The 23284-nt window shown below is 33.4% G+C and overlaps 1 long non-coding RNA gene across 2 annotated transcripts; it reads left to right on the forward strand.

Moving 5' to 3' along the window:
* Window positions 1-1914: 1914 nt before the first annotated feature.
* LOC132734743 (uncharacterized) lies at window positions 1915-21685 on the forward strand. Of its 2 annotated transcripts, none has more exons than XR_009626366.1 (4): window positions 1915-2482; window positions 8035-8560; window positions 18279-18453; window positions 20002-21685. It is a non-coding gene; the product is annotated as an uncharacterized LOC132734743 (long non-coding RNA). The 2 variants fall into 2 exon arrangements; XR_009626365.1 differs by having other exon boundaries at window positions 2250-2572.
* The last annotated feature ends 1599 nt before the right edge of the window (window positions 21686-23284 follow it).

Below are 23284 nucleotides of genomic sequence, written 5' to 3' on the forward strand. Positions count from 1 at the left end.
AAACCGTTTTCTTATAAATATATATATATCGTTTATTTAAATCAAATCTACTAACATTTACTGGTGATATTGATTTGCTGTTTATTTCCAAAAATATTTGAACATAAAATCGTTGTTATATTTAACTATGGCACTTATTGTGAAAGTAAAAAGGCATAAATGATAAAAGTAAATTAAAAACAAACTTACCTTTGCCATCTAAATGCTATTTTTGATGAAAAATTATATTTATGTTTCGACGGAAGTTTCACGAAATCATATGACAAGTTTTCAATGACGCGCGTGCCTACGTAAAATTGTTACGTCATAGGAAAAAACCGCGTGTATGGTGTACATTTCAGAACTTAAAATATAAAGTTAAAATTCATGAACTTTGAACGTTTGTAAAAAAAAGTTGTGCACAGAGTTATATGTGCAACTTTTTTTCTGACAAATACATATACCAGACCTATTCAATGAACAAAGATTCAAAACTTTTGCAGTTAGTTCTGGGTCATATTTTATTTTTACTAGACTAGAAGGTAGTCTAGTACTGGTGTAACTCTCCAGGAACGATGGTTAGGAAATTACCCGCCTATATGACTGAAATACTGTTGGGAAAGGCGTAAAATAACACAAACAAACAAACAAAAGCTAAATCTTGATCTAGAAAATACCAACAGATCATTGTCTTTTTGACCATAAGATATGTCTTCAATACAGATGTTAGAATTTATTTTGAATTTAAAAGTATTAGGAAAAGTGAGCTTTTTATACATTTGTAGTATCATACTTTCAATGTTTATCAAAAGAAAAAATAACTTTTCGTGTCATTTATCTATTTTGTTTAGAGAAAGGTATTGTCATGCAAAGGGGGATAAATTTTAAGTTAGGGTTGCTTAAAAAACGAAAAATGAAATATTATAATATCCCCAATCTAAAAAATGCAAAATTTGACTAAAGAATTACAATTCTATCATGGCATTAGTATTAATGAATTTTCTGTATCAAAAGAAATAAATCCAGAATTTGTTTATAAGGGCCAAAATGAGATCAGAACTTAAAATAAATTTAAATCCAAGTATTATTAAAATAAAAACAACTTTTAAATCTAAGAAGATAATTAATCCTCTCAATAAAAAGTATAGTGAAGTATTATCAATACTTCAATATAAAATATTAAACTTTCTAAACAAAATATTTAACACTAAGGTATTTCGACCATATGCATATGATACAATTTCGTCAAATTTTATTTAACTCAAAGCATGATAATCTTCTGGATCAAAATTTTAAATCAAAGTATTATTAATTCTTCCTTATCAAAAATTTGATTTTAAATCCATGTAATGTTAAATTGTCTTTGTAAAAGAGTAAATTTTAACAAGCGTTTTAACAAATATCCTCTGAATCAGAATTTTTAATACTGGTACAAAAGGGAATAATTAGTCAACTAAAATAATTTTGGATGCTATGACTTGATCATTTTATTAATAACTAGACTAAGTAATGATCAAAATCAAATGCTTATAAATTACAATTAAATGTGAAACAGGTTTCAAAGTTATATTCAATAATCAATGATCTGTGACGGACATGCATTTATCTACAAAATAAGATATTTTTATTGCTGAATAAAATCCTGTACAATAATTATTATTGGGTATTGTGAGTTTTAGTACTATCTTTTATAGCAAGAAAGATTTCTTAAAAATAACCAAAGCGAAATGTATATGAGTTTTTTTAACGACAGTTTTCAATAAATAAATAAATAAATAAATAAAAATAAATAAAATTCTCTTTTAAGTCACACATATTGTTATCTCATTAATGGGCCTACCCCTCCCCCTTAACTGTATATCTGGAATTAAAATTTCATATATTTATTAGATATACTGTAAAATTAATCTAAACTTTCATTGGCTCCAACGCTGACAGAAACATAAATTATATAGGAGACAAAAAGTTTGTCCGACCAGCCGACCAGCAACTGTTGTTATCAGTGAATCTATTTTTAGAAAAATCCTTGTTATAAATAAAAAGGTACATTTTCAGGTTCACCAAATTGAGTTTTCATTTTCATATCTATTATAGCTATTAACAATGAACCAATCTTAAACAAGTGTATTTAATCTTTATACTTGTGTTTTGTTTTATACCATAATAATACAAACTATATTACAACATCATATACATATCCCTGCTAGCGCCAGGACATTAATTTATGTAATTAACTAGGGCACAACATTTTTATTATTTCGTGCGAGCAGAGTATAATCACTTATTTTTAAGTGAATAATCAGTGAATTCTTCGGAGGAAAATACGCTGCTTAAACAACTATCAATGCTGATAGGAGCATGTATCTACCGCAGAAACTCTGCTCAGTCTGTATTGGTTTTTATCCGTGGATTACAATCCGTAGCTAAGTAAACGCCATTTGTAATGGATAAATTAGTGTCAACCTACTTGTTTTAAATTGCATTTGTAGCGTAAATAGTGCAGGTTATTATCTTGTTTTTGTTGTAGCTGTTGTTGTTATTGTTGTTTTCATTCTATAAGAAATAAATACATGTAAAAGACTGGGCTATACAGGTAAGATTTTTTTGCATTTAAAACAGGCATCATAGAGCTATTTAGAAAGCAAATGACTCACGCTCTGGCATAAACATGTAATATGTTATTCGATAAATTTAGTACGTTTGGCGCTGATTTAAGCAAACTCACGGTGTCAAGGGTATACGCATCATTTTTCCGCGTACCGCCGATAATCTATCATCCTGCGCGCAGCACCGTATCATTCTTACGTAATCTTCTGAAAAGTTCAAGAGGTAACTTCAAAAATGCGAAAATTTCTTACTAAAATTGATTTTATTGAGAGAGTTTGCATACACCACGGAAGTTTTGAATGATTCATCTATGTGTGCAAAATATTTTGCAACACTATTTGTCTATCATAACCTAAAACTAATGAAAACACTTTTATACATGTAAAACATTTGTGTTCTTGATGCGAACATTTTTCATCCTTTTCCGAAAGTAAAGTTGTCGGAAGAAGTATCATATGTCAAATGATCACAAAAAGCATTGATACGAGCTGATAACATACCAATTTTATACAAATAATGCAAAATAATGTTGTAAAATCAAGAAAACTTTGATAAACATGGTACCGCATCATGCAGAACCATGGCACCGCTTCTTTTTTGCGCGGTAATATACTGCATACATGTACATAAAAATGTGTTAACTGTTGTTCTTTTTTGTTTAATTTTTTTTTTGGAGGGGGTATTGTTCCTTTTATCTTGTAGGATTGACAAGAAAAGATAAATGTTTGGTTATCGTTAGGGTAAGCGGGCAGATGATTACCTCGGCCTGAAAGCAATCTAGACCTCTATTGTTGTTTTTTTAAAGATAATTTCTTATAAAAAATTATATGCTTTCGTAGCAGTTGCATTTTTATGTCTGTTGTGGAGTTCAACTTTTCTTTGGACTCGGGAATTGCATAATATTTGCTGATATCAGTAATTGAACTTTTACTCTCAAATTTGTTAATACAACACACAGGCAAGCCTAAAATAGTATTTATTTTTTACATTTGAATTTTTAGTTACCTTACTAATTGACTGGGCAACGTAACTTACGCATGTTACTGAATTTAAGAAAGGTGGCAACTATGTGCTCCTGAATTATTTATTATAAGACCATACCCGCAGCAGAGCTATTCAAAAAGTGTCTTCTTACGTCTGTAAAATATGGTGGCTGATTGGTACATTGCGCGTTGCGTTGTCGGTATCGTTATCGCCTTTTCGTCTTGTCCTAACGACAACACTACATAGCGCCAAACAGCGCATTGTCGCGCTCTCGTCTTGTCGTCCTGTCTCTAGTGAAGCACGCCAAACGGCGCGTGGACATGTGACGTGATGTCGCCCTGTCGCCTTGGCTTATAAGCAAATCCTTCGATTTTGAACGAGCGACAATGTGACATTGCGACAACACGCCGCACGACAACGCACCGTTTGGCGTACATCGTTAGCAACATGACGACAAGACGAAAGCCCGACAATGCGCCGTAAGTTTGGCGCTTTGTCGTGTTAGCGCTAGGGTGTTAACGCACAAAAGAATTCCAAATCAGCCATTATAGTAAGAAGACACTTTTAAATAACCGTTACTTAAATCCTCTTGCGAATCGAAATATAAAAATCTTTCGCGATTAAACTTAATTTTCGCATGTTTTATTCGAGAACTGTAACTTATTTACAGTACCAGTGACTGTACAGAAAGTCCACGAAAGAGAATGTTAAATCTCGCTTCTTATCTATTAAGAAGACCCAGTGCGCTGCTTGATAGTAAAAACAAAAGCCTTAAGATTTTTTCAATAAGGGCGATAGTTCTGTCAAAATTCACAAATTACAATAGCTCTCCCCTATTTTTCGAATAGTTGACCTAAATCAAGAGATTAAGTCAATCTTAACAGGCGATATTTTAACAGTCTCAAACAGGACACTATAGAAACCGATGGAAAGTAGTGCGCATCTCATGAGAAAGTCCAGTTTATCGTGAAATTGGATGGCCATTTCCAGGAACACAGTAACTGTTGATTTAGCATTGACGAAACTAAAAGTTGTTCGTTGGAAGATGGTAACCACTTAGTTGGGTTTTTTATATCGTCTGACATTCTATAAAAAAAAACATTAAAAGGACTCCACTGAGGTTTAAAAGCCTAAAATCAAACATTTGAATTTCTTACATAAATGAGCACACTTTAGACAGAAATATATGCAAATATAGTTACGAAATATAGTTAAGAAATATACTTTGAAATAATTGAAAATTGTATTAAATTGTTTTTCTTAGTCCGATTTGAGTGAAAAGCGTTTAAACGCTTTTCATTTTTGTCATTTTATTTACAATGTGAATAATTATTCTGGAAAAACGAAGTGATCTGAAAATTTTGCACAAAGATTAGAGGTCTAAAATATACACCAAATGGTACATTTACATGGAAAAAAATTTTCAGTCAAACCTCAGTGGAGTCCCTTAAAGTGACATTTACAATGTACTGTACCACCGCCCCACACACATAAAAAACAACTGCCATAAACGGCGAGCATTGCGTTAGCGTTAAGGTAATATGTGAATAAGAAAACTTACTAAATTTAGGTCCAAAACGTAATCCATATAACATTGACGCAAAACAAGTTAGAGACGATTACATACTAGTAATCGATTTTATTAAATTTGACATTCTGTTAATTGATGGCAGCCATTTAACATTGTTTAAACATGAATGAAAGTGAATTATGTCCGATTTACTAAGTGCACGAAAGTTCCGTGCGAATACAATTTACCTACACCCTTCACTGCCCAAACTTAAAGGCCATGCAAATAGTGTTCTATAGCTTTATATTTTTAACGTGAACATACATAGATCTATTTGTAATCAAATGTATTTTCTATCTATAATTAAATGTGTATTAATTTTATCGGTTCTTTACAATTTAATGTCGTAAATTCAGATACAGTTACTCCTATTTTCTTCAAATTGTCTTCTTATGTCTGTAAGAAGACACTTCTGAAGGAAAACTCGTACTGTATCCATTACACATCTTTGTCGGCATGCTTGAGGTTCGAGCTCACGCCATTGACAAGCGATGCCAGAAATTCCAAGTCCGACGTTTCGGTCTTAAAGTCACGGTTCGATTCCTTACTCTTCCAATGTATTTACTAAAATCTTTTATTTAAAACAATATTTATTTTACGAACATTTCATTTTCATGATAACTGACAAATTTAAATTGCACGGATTGAGTAGTAAAGCTTGAAAATCTTGTTTTTTTAGAAACTCTCACCGTAAGCACTATCTCAAAGAGTATGTATGAAATGGTGACAATTAAATATCTATATTTGTGGTAAATATACATAACATTTTTCACTAAAAAGTTGCTTCTTTACATGTACAAAAATGTAAGCAATTTGCACTCTGGTTGTGTTAATTGAACCGATCTTTAATAATAAAGTATCGACTCAAATTCTTTCGAATATGACCGTGGTCCCACGTGTTTTAGTTTTATAACATTTTATTGCATTTTTTGTACATGATTAATTTACACAATCTAACATCATTATCTTAAGCATATTAAAATATAATGTACATACAAAAGGTTTGGACCAAAAGTTATACCAACATTATCTAGGGTCTCCCCTGAAAGGTCTATCTGTTGGCTTAATGGTAACATAGTAAGTAAATGTGGTGTTTTAGAAATTCTGATATATTATTTATATGATAAGCGATATTAATTTCATGTATTTTTAACTTGGTAAAAAAGAATCGCTTAACTAAAAAAAAAAAAAAAAAAAATAGAAAATTACAAAATGACTTTAAAAAATATATGCCATTAACAATTTGCCACTATAATAAACGCACGTGTTTACGCCGGGCACACAAAAAAGAACCAGGTTTGCTTTTACTGGTTCAAAATAATAAATATACATCTACAGGGCCTCGCCCAGATGGGCAACAATAAATAAATACAAATAAGATTTTTCATTATAAGGTTAATCATCATGATGCGGTGCAAGTCTAGCGCTAATGTATACGTGCCACAATTTTCGGTGCGGACCCATGATACGTACCAAGAGAACTCGGTCAGTTGTCACACTTTTATGACTTTTTTAAGAAATTAAACAGCTTAAATTTGTGTGCAAGAGTCTGTGTATTATATATCTTTGAACGCTATCAGTTATATTAAAAAAATACTTTGAGTGACAACATAATTATCTCTTTTAGAAGTTTTTCAAATGCTCATTTTCCCCAAGCCATCCACTCTAGCTGTTTTCATTAAAACAAAGTAAATCGTAAAAGTCTTTGATAAAAACTAGCTAAAGACATAAGCTTCAATAATCATAATATTCCGTAGACACACTTTTATGAATACACTTACTTCAAAAATGTGACTTTCAGGCCGTTTTCCATCATGCATGTGATGTTTACGTGTTTGTTTTGTCTAAAATGATACGGTGCTGCGCGCAGGATGATAAATTTTCGACGGTACGCGGAAAAATGATGCGTATACCCTTGACACCGTGAAACTACTTATTGAAAATAACATTAACTGTCTAGTCATTCTAGTTAAAATAATTTCCTATATAACGCTTCAGTAGGTCTGAACTTTAGTCAGATTGCTGTTTCTTGTAAGCGTCTATAACTTATTACAGCTATACGTGTAAGTATTAGCATTTCCGAACATGCAATATCGCCGTTCAGCCGGGTATTCGAAAAATATATTCTTTCGTGAAATAGATAAGAATCCTTCCTGGAAAAATAGAGCAGTTTTTCCACTATGGTTTCGAGCTTCGAACACGAAAAAAGTATTTCAATTTTATATAAAGGTAACCCAACAAAATATGGCAGAAGGCTTGCCCCGTAGGCGCCCCTTTTGAGGTCTTTTGTCGTCCATTTTGTTATCATGTGGTATTAAATTCTCCATTTTGATTGGCTGAGGACAGGCGGTGTACGAATAGAATTGTCAAATCTTGTTAATTGTATTATATTTCTGGTAATCGGACGCATTATGTTTGTTCACTTAAGGGATAAATTATAAAACTGTGGGTTATTATTACATGATTATAAACTGGTTTATTACATGCAAACTTAACAGCAATCTAAAACATATCGCATTTATTATAATTGTAGTTCATAGTCAGTGAAAAAATGCATTGGGCTTATGTAGCAGAACTGACTGCACGCAATAACTCTTGTAATGTAATTACCTAATGAATGCAGTAACTTGTTAAACCTGAAGATGGAAATCTTCAAGGTTTTTTTTCTTCATTTGTATCATTTCTAATACCGTACATGAAAGAGTAGTTCTTTATTTCCAATCAAATATAAACGCATGATAAAATCTCATAAATTAAAGAAAATAGAGAAGAAGACTATAGTTTATGTAAATGCATTATTGAAAAGTTGAAAAGTAAATGGTTTTTAGTTGTTGTTGTTGTTGTTTTTTTTTTTTTTTTTTGTTTTTTTAAACGCATTATTTCTTCGTTTTCAGAATTGAGAAATGTAGGAAAAGGGGACTGCCTATAAATCCGTATATCCACCTTTACCAGCAGAGCAAAATCCGTAAGAAACTCACAAGATGGTAACTAACGAGAATCAAGAGGCACCAGCAGCAGACGATGTAAAGTTCACCACGACGGTTAAACAGGATGGAGCATTGCCCACTGTTCGAAGAGTTAATATATTATTTTGGTCTAACTTTGTAGGTGTCCTTCTGTTACTGGTTGGATTTGTCGCCCCTGGTTGGTTGACAATAACAGCTGAGCATAAATTAACATATATACCAAGCAGTTGGTCTGGGAGGACTCAACACATACAAGATGTATACCAAGATTATGCACTTTGGTACGTCATCCAGTGTTACCCGCATGATGGTAAAAACATTGAATGCGAGACTATGACGTACAGATCTATAAGTGGCATCTACGCAGACGAAGTTACTAGTTACGAAAAGCTAGCAATAGCTAGGCTGGAAAATGAAGGTGGTGACAAATTCATGTTTCATGGAGTAGCACTAAGTGAGTTAAAATATTATATAATCTGGTTTATTTCAGAAGAATCACGAGAAGGGTATCTTTACAATCAGGAAATAGAAGATATTCAAGTTTGTTTTCTTTAAATACAAGGTTTATTTTCATTGAGTAGTATGAAAATAAATGTTTCATAAAATATGATAATTTTCATGGTATTAAAATAAATGTTTCATGAAATATAATAATTTTCATACAATAAGATGAAAATAAATCTTGTATTTATCAAAAGAAAAAAAACTTGAATTGTTTGTTTATTATATACATGCATTCTTCCCTTTTTAGCTCACCTGTCACAAAGTGACAGGGTGAACTTTTGTGATCGCTTTTCGTCCGGCGTCCGTCGTCGGTCCGTAAACTTTTACTTTAAATGACATCTCCCCATAAACCACTAAGCCTATTCATCCAACTTTCACAGAATGTTCCTTTGGTGGTCACCTTTAAAAATTGTTCAAAGAATTTAATTCCATGCAGAACTCTGGTTGCCAACCGAAAGAAAAAACTTTTAATATCTTCTTTTAAAAAACCCAAAGAGCTAGAGCTTAGATATTAGGCATAAAACATCTTCTAGAGAGTGTCTACCAAGTTTGTTCAAATAAAAGCCCTGGGGTCAAAATTGGCCCTGCCCCAGGGGGTCATTGATTTACCCTATATGCATATAGTAAAAACTTAAAAAATCTTCTTTTAAAGAACCCAAAGAGCTAGAGCTATGATATCTATAGCATGAACCATCTTCTTATGAGTGTCTACCAAGTTTGTTCAAAATAAAAGCCCTGGGGTCAAAATTGGCCCCGCCCCAGGGGGTCATTGATTTTCCCTATATGCATATAGTAAAAACTTAAAAATCTTCTTTTAAAGAACTCAAAGGGCTAGAACTAAGATATTTAGCTTGAAACATGTTCTAATGGATGTCTACCAAGTTTGTTCAAATAAAAGCACTGGGTCAAAATTGGCCCCGCCCCGGAGGTCATTGATTTTCCTTATATGTGTATAGCAAAAACTTAAAAATCTTCTTTGAAAAAACCCAAATAGCTCGAGTTTAGATATTAAGCTAAAACATCTTCTAGTGAGTGTCTACAAAAATTGTCCAAATAAAAGCCCTGGGATCAAAATTGGCCCCACCCCGGGGTACATTGAATTTCCTTATATGTGTATAGCAAAAACTTAAAAATCCTCTTTGAAAAAAACCCAAATAACTAGAGTTTAGATATTAAGCATGAAACATCTTCTAGGGAGTGTCTACAAAGTTTGTTCAATAAAAGTCCTGGGGTCAAACTGGCCCCGCCCTAGGGATGTCATTGTTTTTAACTATATGTGTATAGTAAAATCTTAAAAGATCTTCGTTTAAAAACCTAATGAGCTAGAGCTTAGATGTTTAGAATGAAACATCTTCTTATGGGTATCTACCAAGTTTATTCAAATAAATGCTCTTGGGTTAAAATTGGCCCTGCCGAGGAGGGGGGGAGGTCATTGTTTTTCATTATATGTGTGTAGTAAAAACTTAACATCATGAAACATCTTCTAATGGGTGTCTTCCAAGTTTGTTCAAATAAAAGCCCTGGGGTTTAAACTGGCCCTGCTCCGGGGGCCTATATACAGGTGAGCGACCTCAGGGCCATCATAGCCCTCTTGTTTAACATTATTGACAGTACACTTTGAAAGACTTTCCCTTTAGTTTTGATTATTGGCTGAATTTAGAAGAAAGTTGTCCGGCAAGACACCAGAGAAAATACGGAAAATATGTTTCACTGCAATGAAAATATAGTTTTACAGTGAAAATACGGAAAATAAAATACGCATTTTATTTCATCAATATTTCTCAATATTTCATTTATAAGTATTGTAACGCTTCGTGGTTCTCTGGGCGATGATATATTAGAACTCAATAAATAATAACTCTCTTTGTAAAATAAATGTATTATTCCACTAAATATCAAGTATTCCATACAATTACAACAAACCAAAATAACATCTTAACTGAATGAACTCAAACACACTACTCCTAACACTGACCATAACATCTCTTTATATAGGTAAAAGCTATTCCTCTTAGTCCAAATAAACCTTTACTTCCTGTAAATCTATATAGTCCTAAAAAGTCTATATGTCCAATCAAAATTCGTCACACTGCCCCCTTCTTGAGAGTCTGAACTTCCACTGTTCATATTTTTACACTAACACATATTCATGGTTTTTTATGTGAAATTAACTGAAAATATTCATGATTAAACACAAACAAAAGAAGCTCATTTCTTATGAGAAAAATGTTGTTCACTAATAGATGTCGTAACACTTGTTAATTTTCACATTTATAGTTTACATCTGTCAGTTAATTTTTATCTTGATACTGTGAAGCATATTCATTGAATTCTTCTTGAAAAAGTTTAAATAATCTCCATGGTGTCACTTCATCTAAATCAATGCGTTCGCAATATCCAATTGAAGCTGTACGTTTTACCTCCGTAGGTGTTCCATTGACAAGCTTTATTGTGCGCTGCAATGTCAAGTTGATAGCTGAGACAATATATTCCTCTTGAGTATTAGCATTCTCGTCATCAATATTAATGACGTCATCATCCTCGTTTGGGTTGCTGATATCATCATATATGACGTCATCGTTCACGATACCGCCATCATCTACATTGTCTTGATTCGATAGTTCAGCCTCATTTTGATTGTTTGCATATGTATTATTGTTGTTTACGTTACAATGTTCACCTTCACATTCTTTGTTTATGTCATCATTTCTATCTTCTGTAATTACGTCACATTCTTCATCCTGTAAATTAATGTCACAGTTTTCATCTTGTACAAATGTTCCATCACTTGCTACACTTTGTGTTTCATCAACACACTGAGCAATTTGCTCGAAATGATTCTGCACTGTAACATCGGGTTCTGGAATGCTAACTTCAGTATGACCGTCAAGATCTTCTAGAGCTTTTAAGTAATCACTTAGATCTGGAATTGATTCCACAATTCCGTCAACACACTAAGATTCCGTGGCTGTGATTAACTTATGTTGAGATGTAGCAGTGTTCCCATCTAGTTGATTACTGGTGCTCATCACTTGTTCATTATAAGAAGAATCTTGTTGCTGCTGATTAACAGGATCATAATCTGGCTTCTGTCCTATTAAGCTTTCAAAGAAACTCTCGTCTGAGCTTATGTCACTGTAATAAGATTCACTCCATTCCTTTTTGGTCATTTTTTGAGCACAAGCACTTCTACGTTTTGATGTCGAAGCACTTAGTCCATGTTTCCGTTCAAGATGATTTCTCAAGTATGACATCCTGATATATAATCCGTCACAATTCTTTTCCGTACACACATAATATTTCTGTTCAGGTATGTGTTTCTCTTTTATGTGTCTTTTTAGATTACTCTTACTGCTAAAATTCTTTCCACAAGTGTCACAACAATAACCCATATTGATAAAATCAACAAAATCTTTTAGATAAGCAGGTTTTTTAATTACACGTCTACTTCGAATAAAATCTTCAGAGCTACTAACATGTGCACTTGTTAAATTGTTTTCGCGCCTTTTTCCTGCACGGGAAATTTGTGCTCGTTCCACCTCAGGTAATTGGTCCGATTGATCCGTTATGTTCATTTGCACCGACTGATCCAACGGATCCGATTGAATAGACTGATCCGTTTGGTCCGTTATGCTCTGTCTGTTAACGTTTTCCGTTTGTCCGTCGGTACGACGTGCGTTTATGTTTAATTGATTTATATTCATTCTGTAGTCTTTATTTAAAGTTTTATTACTAATTGAACTTCCAGCTTTATTTGCTACAGAATTTCTTGTGTGTATTTCTGCATTATTCGATAAGAATTCTTGCAGGTTCGGCTGTTGAATGTCCGTTGAAATATTCTGTTCTTTTTGTACGTTAATGCTTGAACTCCCATGAAACTTCTTAAGATTATCTCCATGAACTATAACAGGTGGAGATGATTCGGAATGTCGAATATTGAACAACACATCACATAGTTTTTCTTTAATAATCCATGGCCCTGTCCAATGGCGTACGATTTTTGATTTAACTCCTGGAACTGTCTTTTTCTGATTTCTCATAACAAAATCACCGACTTCATATTGATGTATCTTCATGCGACAATCGAAATGTTTCTTTTGTCTTTCTACGGACTTCGACAAATTGTTTCGCACAAGACTGTGCATTTTAATCAATTTCTCTTGAAGATTTTTAACGAAAGTTGGAATGTTGTTGTGTCGTTCTCCAGTACTCTCATTAAATTCACTTCCGGTCTGAACATTTATTGGAAGCGACATATCTTTTCCATAAACAATTCGATGTGGACTATAACCTGTACTTTCATGCACTGAACTATTATATGCTATCACGATGTACTCCAAGAATAAGTCCCACTCTGTTTCTTTAAACCAAAGCAACTCCATCACAGAAAACCTTATTACCATTCGCTGCCTTAAAACTGCACTTTGTTGACTTAAGTTCAGGCCTATACCGGTACTGAATGCTTTTAAAGGTATCTAAGGTAATAAATGTCCGTTTTGCACCTGTATCAATTTTCCAGTTCACTTGCTGATTACAGATTTTTCCTGAGACGTTCATACCCTTCTTTAGACTTACACTTATACAATTCTTTTTGTTTTCAGTAACTTCACTCTGTTGAGGTCTTTCCTTAACATTGATATCGACCGTTCTCTGACCTCCCGAGGCGGCCGATCCCAGTTACCCGATACAGCTTTAGAATCCTGCTTACTAGGAGATTCTTTTTGATCCCTCTGATTCGAGTATTCTACTTGGCGTCTGTTTGAACTCCAGCTATTACAAGTCAAGTTTTCACGTCTTGGCCACTCGTTATAACGCTCTAGGTGTAAGACACGCCCACTCTTGTAGTCAATTCAATGTTTTTCACGTTCCGTTTGTCTTAAACACTCTTCTTGTATGGCAGCTGCTATCGCATCCTGCAAGGTTTTGGGTCTAGTTCTTTTCACATCTATTAAAGAGACTGTCAAACGAGTTAAGATGGCATGAAGGTACAAACATTTATGCCTGATAAAGGTCACTTTGTTAATTAGCCTTGTTGTTAACATCATGTCTTGGTAAGTAAAAAAAATAAACATAAGGCTGTTTTGAATAATGGAATTTAATTTGTGATGTTAATAATTCCAGATCTACAACTGATTAATTATGCAATACCGATTAGAAAAAAACTTTAACTTTGACCAATCAAATCTTCACAAAACAACTGCTTCTGGCAATAGTTATATTACAGACACATTTTTCAAATGCATTTATTATATAATAACTTACGTTAAAACCATGTATGCTTTAAGGATATTATTACAATTACCATGTTGCAATCGGTTGACGTGAGTCAAGCTTTTCCGGATGATCCAGTGCAAGTCAATTTGTTAAGATGTAGAAGCTGAAAACCATTGCCCGCGGCACATAATTATTCAAAGTATTTTACATAATTCAGTTGGAAACTTATTGAAACCGATGTAAAGGCTCTGTCAGCCAATAACTTAAGGAGTGTTTTCCATCTGCCAGTTGTCATATCATTTGTTTTACATTAATTGACCTGTAATTCACAGTCAATGTCGCGTTGTATCTGATAGTTGGTAACAGGTGGCTGACTCCAGCTTTGGAATCAGACAGTGACGTTTATATGCAATGTGATGAAGTTGACAGCTAAAACAACGTCGCATACGTGGATGGTACGATAATAAAATTATCCAGGTGTTCACAAAGTATGTGATATATTAGATAATAAAGAGGACAAAAAACCTCACAGGATGTCGTTTGTTCAGAGTAAAAAAGGGTCATGATTTTATATTATATATATAATTATATAGTTTAATTCGTTGATACACATTGCATTGAAATAATTCAGTAATTTGATATGCAAGTAGATTAATAATCAATCAACTACAAAAAGCCATCTTCTTTGCGCAAACAAATTTTATTTTATAGTTTTCTTTAATAAAGTTTTGTTCTTATACAATAATATAATGTTTTAAAACTGATCAATTTAAACTACTGTAATATAATTAGATAAAGGATTTTGATGCATACATGATATGCAACAATGTGTTTGATTTGAAATCTGACAGAATTTTAGTTTAAGATTTTAACAACACAGTTTCCGGTTTATTGATCAATACTGATTTTAATGAAAATGCAAACTATTAATATATTGGTTATTATAAAATAAAAGTAAAAGTAAATGAAATTGAATAGCTGAATATTTTATCTAATGTACACTTGACAAAAACCTTGGTACTTAGTAGTAGTTTCTGCTATTTATCTGTTTTCTTCTCGACTATTATACTCATTAACTAAGTTACTCGCGTAATCTTTGTTTTGAATGAACGTATCTTACCAGTTTTGTCTCCTCGATGCTATTGCTATATTTGACATTTCGTGTTTAATGTAAATTTGTACAAAAAGCTGAAATGTTTCTACCAAAGCCATAACGAATACATTGTATACTTAAGAATAAAAACGCACGAAAATGTATTCAACTTTTTCTGAAAGAAGTAGAAATATACTTTTACCATGCAGTATATTTGACTATACGTGTATACTTGTATGTACATATATTTAAACGCATGCTGATTTCAAAACGCAAACAAATGCGGAATTAGAATTAAAGCTGTTAGTTCGTTATTGTTTTGATTTTTAATCCATTTAGAAATTCTTTGCTGGAGAAGCAATACAACATGCTGCAAACCTTCGTTGTGTTAGGCTTGTAGAAACTTGTTGAACAAAGCAAAGCAAAAAGAAAGACAGACAGAAATTTTAAAGCTGTTATATTTCGTGCTGACGTTCTTTGCAAAAGAAGAAAAGAAAATTCAAGATTAGATAAGCATCAAGCAGCATTGATTTATTAGATATAAGCAAATATATATTTCGTGCTTAACTTTTAAGAACAAAAAGAAAATTCAAGATCACATAAGCATCAAGCAACATTGCTTTGTTAGAATTAAGCAGATACACAGTTAATAAGATGGTTCAAAAGTGAAATATACTTCATGCTTATAATGTACAAACAAATGATTGAATGTCAGGAATTTAAATAAATTTCTTTTCAAGTCAGATACAACTACCAACCAAAATAAAAAAGGTAAACATTCAGGCACACTTGTATTGATTCATTCACACTCTCTTCACAATGCTGGCACCTTACAACTTAAAATTGCCAGTTTTACATTCTTCATATTCCATGCAAAACCGCACAAGCAATATCACCCAGCCAGTACTTGTAAGAAAGCTCTTAATATGTAAATAGTGTAAGAAACATTCGAGATTGACTGGAACGCATAAACTGAAGTATAATTCAATGATACCACTTGTAGCTTGAAAAACACCACTTTAAACACGGAGGCATGCAAAAATCCAATTAAAATCTATTAGTGCATAGCTGTCATACAAGCACAAACACCTGTCCTTTACAGGTATTAAAGGTATTTTTACCGCTTTATACGTTTTAATACGTAACATATTTTCTTACCGTTTTGTTTCTTTTTAAATTAAAGTTTTAATTGGATTAAGTGACCAGAAATTATTGGTTGCTTTATATTGCAAGTTAATTCATTATTGCTTTGGGAACATTTAACGCACCACTAATCTTAGTTTTATTTTGTTTGCATGGTTTTGTCTATTGTTTTTAAATATTTATAGGTTTCTAAGTATGTTCAGATTATTTGCTGATTGAAACCATATGTGTAAGAGAAAGTTGACTATATGTTTATTGAAGAATTATGCGATCAATTCAAGAGCAAGCAGGTAGGTAAATGTTTGAATGTATAATTGTGATAAATAGGTTATGGTTTCCAAGTATGAGAGCTCTCTCCACTTTGGACTCATGCGAGTTCAATAACATCCCAACTTCTTTCTTTCTGTTAACCTTTATGTTTTTTTGATCCCTCTGATTCGAGTATTCTACTTGGCGTCTGTTTGAACTCCAGCTATTACAAGTCAAGTTTTCACGTCTTGGCCACTCGTTATAACGCTCTATGCGTAAGACACGCCCACTCTTGTAGTCAATTCAATGTTTTTCACGTTCCGTTTGTCTTAAACACTCTTCTTGTATGGCAGCTGCTATCGCATCCTGCAAGGTTTTGGGTCTAGTTCTTTTCACAGACAACCTAAAGTCAGCTGAATCATGACAGTTTTCAAGAAAAGTACTCAACGACAGTTCTCCAACTATTCCTAAGCAATCTGGATAAGCTTTTCTAAGAAGATCCTCAATAGATTGGCCAAATTCTCTGTATGTCTCATTTTTCTGCTTTCTTCTTAATCTAGCATCAGCTATATAACTTTCTTTCATATTTACTATGCCAAATCTCTGTTCCATCCTTGAGAACAGTAAATCAAAATCAATTTGCACGCTTGACGGTAATCCGTATGCGAATGCTTCCGCCTGACCACGCAAAGAACACAGAAAAGTTCTCCTTGACTCTTCTTTGGACCAGTTATTCAAAATGGTCAAATTATCGAAGTACCTTCTAAAATCGTGCCACACATCACTTCCAGTTCCACTGAATGTTCTACGACACGGAAAATCACGGGATCGGGACTTTGCAGTATACTGCCCATTTCTTACAAAGTTGTGCACATTAGAGGTCCCAACACTTGGTACTTCATGGTGTACTGTACTAGATGATTGTCCAGTTGTTCTACTCGAACGCTGGGAGGCATAGTCAAAACAGAAAAACAACACAGACGAAACCAGAAAAATACACACGAGCACTAGATACGGCAAATATTCATCGATAGAAAATATAACCGTTTCCAAAACATATGTACGTATTTTCAGAATTCCACTTCTATAATGCTGAAATATTATGGCCACCAGAACGACTGCTATCCAGAATACTAGAAACTTTATCCATCTTCTCTTTGGTTTGTTTGTAAAAACGGAAACACTGTCCTTTTCACTCCAAATGGGAGACAAGGTATTGACATCGCTGTCAAAATTAGGCGGAAAGAATACTTGGCTGATTCCGGAATCACTAGTTGAAGCACATGGCTTCTTATCCTTTGAATCCATCTGATCCTTCATCGGAGTCGAGCATGCGGTCGGAGAGTTGATAGTTGGTTCCTTATCCACACCCTGATTAGTCTGTTTTGAAACATTTTCCAAGGCTGACATTCTGGCCACAAATGTTCACCGTTGTCCCAAAAACAAAAGACTTTGAAGAACTCACAACGTAGATTGTTCTAGGAATACAATAATCCACATAGGAATTGTATCCCACCGCTGCCACCAGTGTAACGCTTCGTGGTTCTCTGGGCGAGGATTTATCAGAACTCAATAAATAATAACTCTTCTGTGTAAAATAAATGTATTATTCCACCAAATATCAAGTATTCCATACAATTACAACAAACCAAAATAACATCTTAACTGAATGAACTCAAACACACTACTCCTAACACTGATCATAACATCTCTTTATATAGGTAAAAGCTATTCCTCTTAGTCCAAATAAACCTTTACTTCCTGTAAATCTATATAGTCCTAAAAAGTCTATATGTCCAATCAAAATTCGTCACAGTATAATATAACCGGATAGTAACCTAGTGACTAGTAAAAATATTTAAATTTATGTATTTAACTTTACTAGATTTATGAGATTTATTAGATTCATTAGATTTATTTATCTTATGAATCTTCAGAAAGATTAATATTCTATGATATTTTGTTTCAGTTTTCGGCTTTTCAAAGTTTGTTCAGATTCAAACGCTGTACACAATGGCTTTACTGATATCGTTCGCATTGCTCTATGTATGGTATGACCTTAGGAAAAAAGGTTGTAAGGGGCACAAGTAATGGTCCTAGCAAATGGATGTGGATTTTTCTGATTCTCCTGACAATTCTAGCCAGTGGGTATACTTTGCATGTAAAATTAATTAAATATATAAACTTTAATATTACATTCGGTAGAAGATAAAAAAAAACATGTTTGATTGTTTGATCCTAAATTCATATTAATTACTTCCAGAAATTCAGAATGCATATGAAGAAAAATAATGTTTTATATATTATAAGAGCAATCATGTGTCGCCTGATGATAGCCATTTAAGCAGTTGTATTGAGAGGTGACAGAAATGTAAATTGACTCTATTGGTGTTTGAATGTTTTCTGTAATGATGAGAATATAAGGCAAAAAGGGCCTTTTTAATTAAAGGACTATAAGTCAGCTAAAATTCATTCAACCGGAAAAAACGTTTAAATATGCGCAAGTACTCCAGGTACCCATCAATCATCGATCATTATTCAAATCTCATAAGTTGAAGAAGAGAAATTTTCTGGATAAATTTAAAAATAAAAGTCATTGAAGGGCCATAACTCTGACAAAAATCATTGAATTGGGAATTGCTAATGATATACACAAAATACTTGGTACTGACCATTCTTGTAAATTTCGGATGAAATTGCAACCTAATGTTTTTGATGATTAGGCCGAACAAGCTTTGCAGCGGTAGGACATTCACAGAAGCGACAGAAGTTATCCAAGCTACTATGTTTGTTTGTTTGTTTGATTGGGTTTTACGTCACACCGACTCAGTGTAGGTCATATGGCGACCACCTAGCTTTACCGGTGAAGAAAAACGTCAGATGCCCTCCGTGCATTATTTCAGGCACGAACGGGCACCTGAGTAAAACCACTGACGTTCCGTAAGCTAGCTGCATTGCTTCATTACATGAAAGAATCCAAAGTCCCTGTCGGGATTCGAACCTACAGCGGTAAGGGGCAAGTGGTTTGAAGTCAACGACCTTAACCACTCGGCCTCGGACGCACCAAGGCTACTATGTAGCAGGCGGAACAAGAATTGGCCTAAATACAATGTAAATTTTAGTTTTGAAAGAGTGATTGTGTTGCACCTTTGATAAGGGCACTTAGTATCTACATTATATATCATCACTATTACACCTTGTAGTATGAACATATAATCTTATAATCCATTAAAGTAAAAACTGACAAAATCAAAATTAAAGTAAGGCTGTACAATCACACATGAAAACAGCGGTTAGTCCATTAGTGTGAATATTGTTGGCTAAGAAGTCCTGAAAATAAATATTCCAGACACGTGCTATATTTTTGTCTCATTTGGCAAAAAGACAATGACGTAAGGCGTTCGTATTCCAGCGCTCAGATAAGGAATGCTTACTGAATACATTTTTTGTACTTTCCAAGCAATTGCAGAGGAATTTTTTTGTACTTTGAGACTCCATAAAACTGATATGATTATTATCTGTCGTTATTCAGATTGGGTATTCACGTGCACTGTCGTGCACAAAGACTTGAATTGTTGAAATGATCAAGTCACCCCCTTTCCATATTTTTTATGATCATATTCACATTATTCAATATGTATATTTATCAATTTAATGTATAGTTTGCTTAACACTTACATTTCTATTTACAGTCGTTCTTATTTTCATTGGCGTGTTCATTTTTGTTGGGGTTCGTGGTAATTTGGGACATGAACTTGGTACAGCATTCGGACTGTTGTTTGCCGTATTTGGAGGGTGTTTCCTGGGCGTGGTTTTCGTGACGGAGCTTGTACAAGTTCTCTGTTGTAGTAATTTTGGTGCCTAGTTATCATCCAGTACAATAAACTTCATTGAAGATCTATTGTAACTTAGAGACTTTTTAGTCTTTCCACAGTGATCGACTAGAAAAAAAGTTATCCTGTAACTATAGTAACTGAAATAGTATTTCATAAACTTCTCAGTGTTTATTTTACATTGACTCAAAAGGATGTTAATATGTAGATTGTCAATAGCTTTTTTGTGTTTGCCATTCCCAATAAAGTGTACAGAAAAGATAATTATTAATGAAAACGAATTTATTTTAAAACAGGGAGTAAGATTAACAAGTAACCCGTTGTGAAGAATTGTGAATCCAAATTGTTAATTAATGAAGATGTGAGGCCTTAGAAGTTTATAGTGAGATTATAATTATTATGAAATATGTATGTCTTCAAACAGTTATTTTTTGAAGTAATTTCAATTTTTGTCAGACATTTTATTTTGGTCCATCTTTTTTAATTGCCTGACAACAATGTTTGTATCCCTTTGATGAGAATTGTCACGTGGTATAAAGTCTTAGCTAATATTTATTTACTATAGTTGTGACTGTATAGAATATTAGAATATAGAATATATATCATTGATCTACACAAAATGTTAGTACATTTGAGCCGCGTCACGACAAAACCAACGTTATGCGTTTGCGACCAGCATGGATCCAGACCAGCCTGCGCATCCGCGCAGTCTGATCAGGATCCATGCTGTTCGCTATCAGGTTCTCTACTTGAAAAAAGCTTTGTAAGCGAACAGCATGGATCCTGATCAGACTGCACGGCTGCGCAGGCTGGTCTGGATCCATGCTGGTCGCAAACGCATTACGTTGGTTTTGTCGTGACGCGGCTCATTTGTAATATCATAACACATGTAGAGGGAGATAAAGTTAATTAGTGTCCAGCTTTATTTGTCATCCACTGAGAACGCTGTGTTTCTTAAAAATTCTCCGTGTTAATTTTCATAGAAGAATAATCAAATTCCGTTTATCGTCGCCTTCATTGTTTCATAGTGCTTCATTGAACCGCGTTCGTAAATATAGACAGGTTGTGACGTAATAAAGTGAATATTAATTAAGCTAAATAAAGCTTGACACTAAATATGTTAGTTTTCATCCGTAGCTGTTCTACAGAAATTAGAAACATTCTCTGGTCGCTATCGCTCCTGTCGAAGTTTCTAATTTCTGTAGAACAGCACGGGTGAACACTAACAAATACTTAGCTACATATCATGGTATTTGGTTTTATACGTGTCTTTTTTGTTTCTTTTATTTTATATTTACGATGCAATCTTGTCGTGGACGAAAAATATATTACTATTTCTGAAACATTTATTTGCATATATAATTTTCCCGTTAATTCTTTTAATGTTGTTTTAACGTTGTTAGAGTTGTTTTTGTTGTTGAAATATTTAAGTCCACGTTGTGGAATAAATTGATCTCTTTTTTTCTTTTTTAGTGTTCTACTTGTATTTTATCCAGGTTTCTAGTAGCTTCTTTCGTAAACTGTATATTTAGAACGTTTCTCTTTATTTCATGTATTTTAATTGATAGTATATTGCATTGTATGTCAATTTTATATTTAGTGATTTTTATTTTTATTTGGTATGATTGTTGTTTTTTTCTTAACTTTAAAACATATATATTCCAGGCAACATATAAATCTACGTTTTTCTATTTTGAAATATATAGTGTTTATGTGCTTGATCTTGTACTTGTATATTCATATTAAAGGACATTTATTTAAAAAAAAATTAAGATCTATTTCCCGTTTGTTTCGTTATTATTATGTATATTAAAAGCAATTTACATTATTAAAACATTTAAAAAGTTAATCACCTTTATAACTAAACCTTTAGGGTGTTTTTCGGGGTTACGGACATTTAAGTTAGGTCTAATTTTTAAACTCACTCTATAAAGAACAAGAGTATTAGATAAGCAAGATTTTCGTTTGATGTCACCGTTGTTAAGGATAATTCAAGTCAATGAAATATCTTGCCGAATGTCTGAATTGTGTCCTTATAAACACATGAGTGAAAAAAAGAAAATAATTTACAACTTTAAAAACTGAGGCTTCTTATTGATGCATACTATGTTGTACCATGACAGAATGAAAAAAAAGAAAAGAAAATAATTTACAACTTTAAAAATGAGGCCTTTTACTGATGCATATTTTGTTGTAGAATATTTTGAATCTGTCCTTTCTATCTTATGTTCATAATATTAGTTGAAATAAAGTTAACTCGTAATAAACTTTTGATGGACGAGAGGTGCCTAACTTATTTTTGAACAAAAGAAATGCGTGCACTGAAACTAAAACACATGCACGAGATTATTGTGGCTTTTGTAATTAACGGTTTTGTTAAAAACCTTTGTATAGATGTAGTTGAGCTAGATAGTGAAGATGGTACGTAATAAAATTAGTGACAAACTGGACGGTATAGGGTTTAGAACTTTCGTAGAATAATCGCAGCAACATTTTTATTCAAAAGGAACTTAAATCTTTGAGTTATAATATTTCTTTGGGTTCCATAAGAAATATGCGCTACCAAATAGGGTTATAACGCAGTGCAACTTCTCCGTAGGGAAAATATACAAGCTGCCCACGGTGGCTTCACCTGACGTCAGAAAGAAGTTTGACCGTTTGATCGCCGAAGCGAACCGACCAACTCATAGAGAAATGACTTCAAAATTGGATGTGTCAGAGGACACGACACACACGCACTAAAATTCTAAAACCAAATTACGAAAACAAAAGTGTATCAACTTAACACGGCACAAATTAAGAAAGGCAGCGCCAGATCTTGGAAACTTTGTCTGAAACTGAAATGCAACCAATGGAAAAACTTTGTCTCTTCGGATGAGGCTATGATTTACTGAGGCGAAAGTTAAGGGCTAAAAAAGGTATGTTATATCAGAAAGGAAAAGATCTTGGTGAAACACTGAAGTTTGTCAAACAAGATGCTTTTGCCAGCGGCTTCATGACATGGGCTAGTGTTTCCTCTAGAGGGAAAACGGAGATTCGAATCATACAAAGTGAACTGTAAGTACTTTATCAACAAAATGCTAAAGCCTTTTTCCCAATATCATATTATGATATACAAGATCAACAAGGAAAGGCGGTGTTC

The sequence above is a fragment of the Ruditapes philippinarum genome, unplaced genomic scaffold (genome assembly GCF_026571515.1).
Source record: "Ruditapes philippinarum isolate M1 unplaced genomic scaffold, ASM2657151v2 ctg13035_1_1_1_1, whole genome shotgun sequence".
In the NCBI taxonomy this organism is placed as follows: Eukaryota; Metazoa; Mollusca; class Bivalvia; order Venerida; family Veneridae; genus Ruditapes; species Ruditapes philippinarum.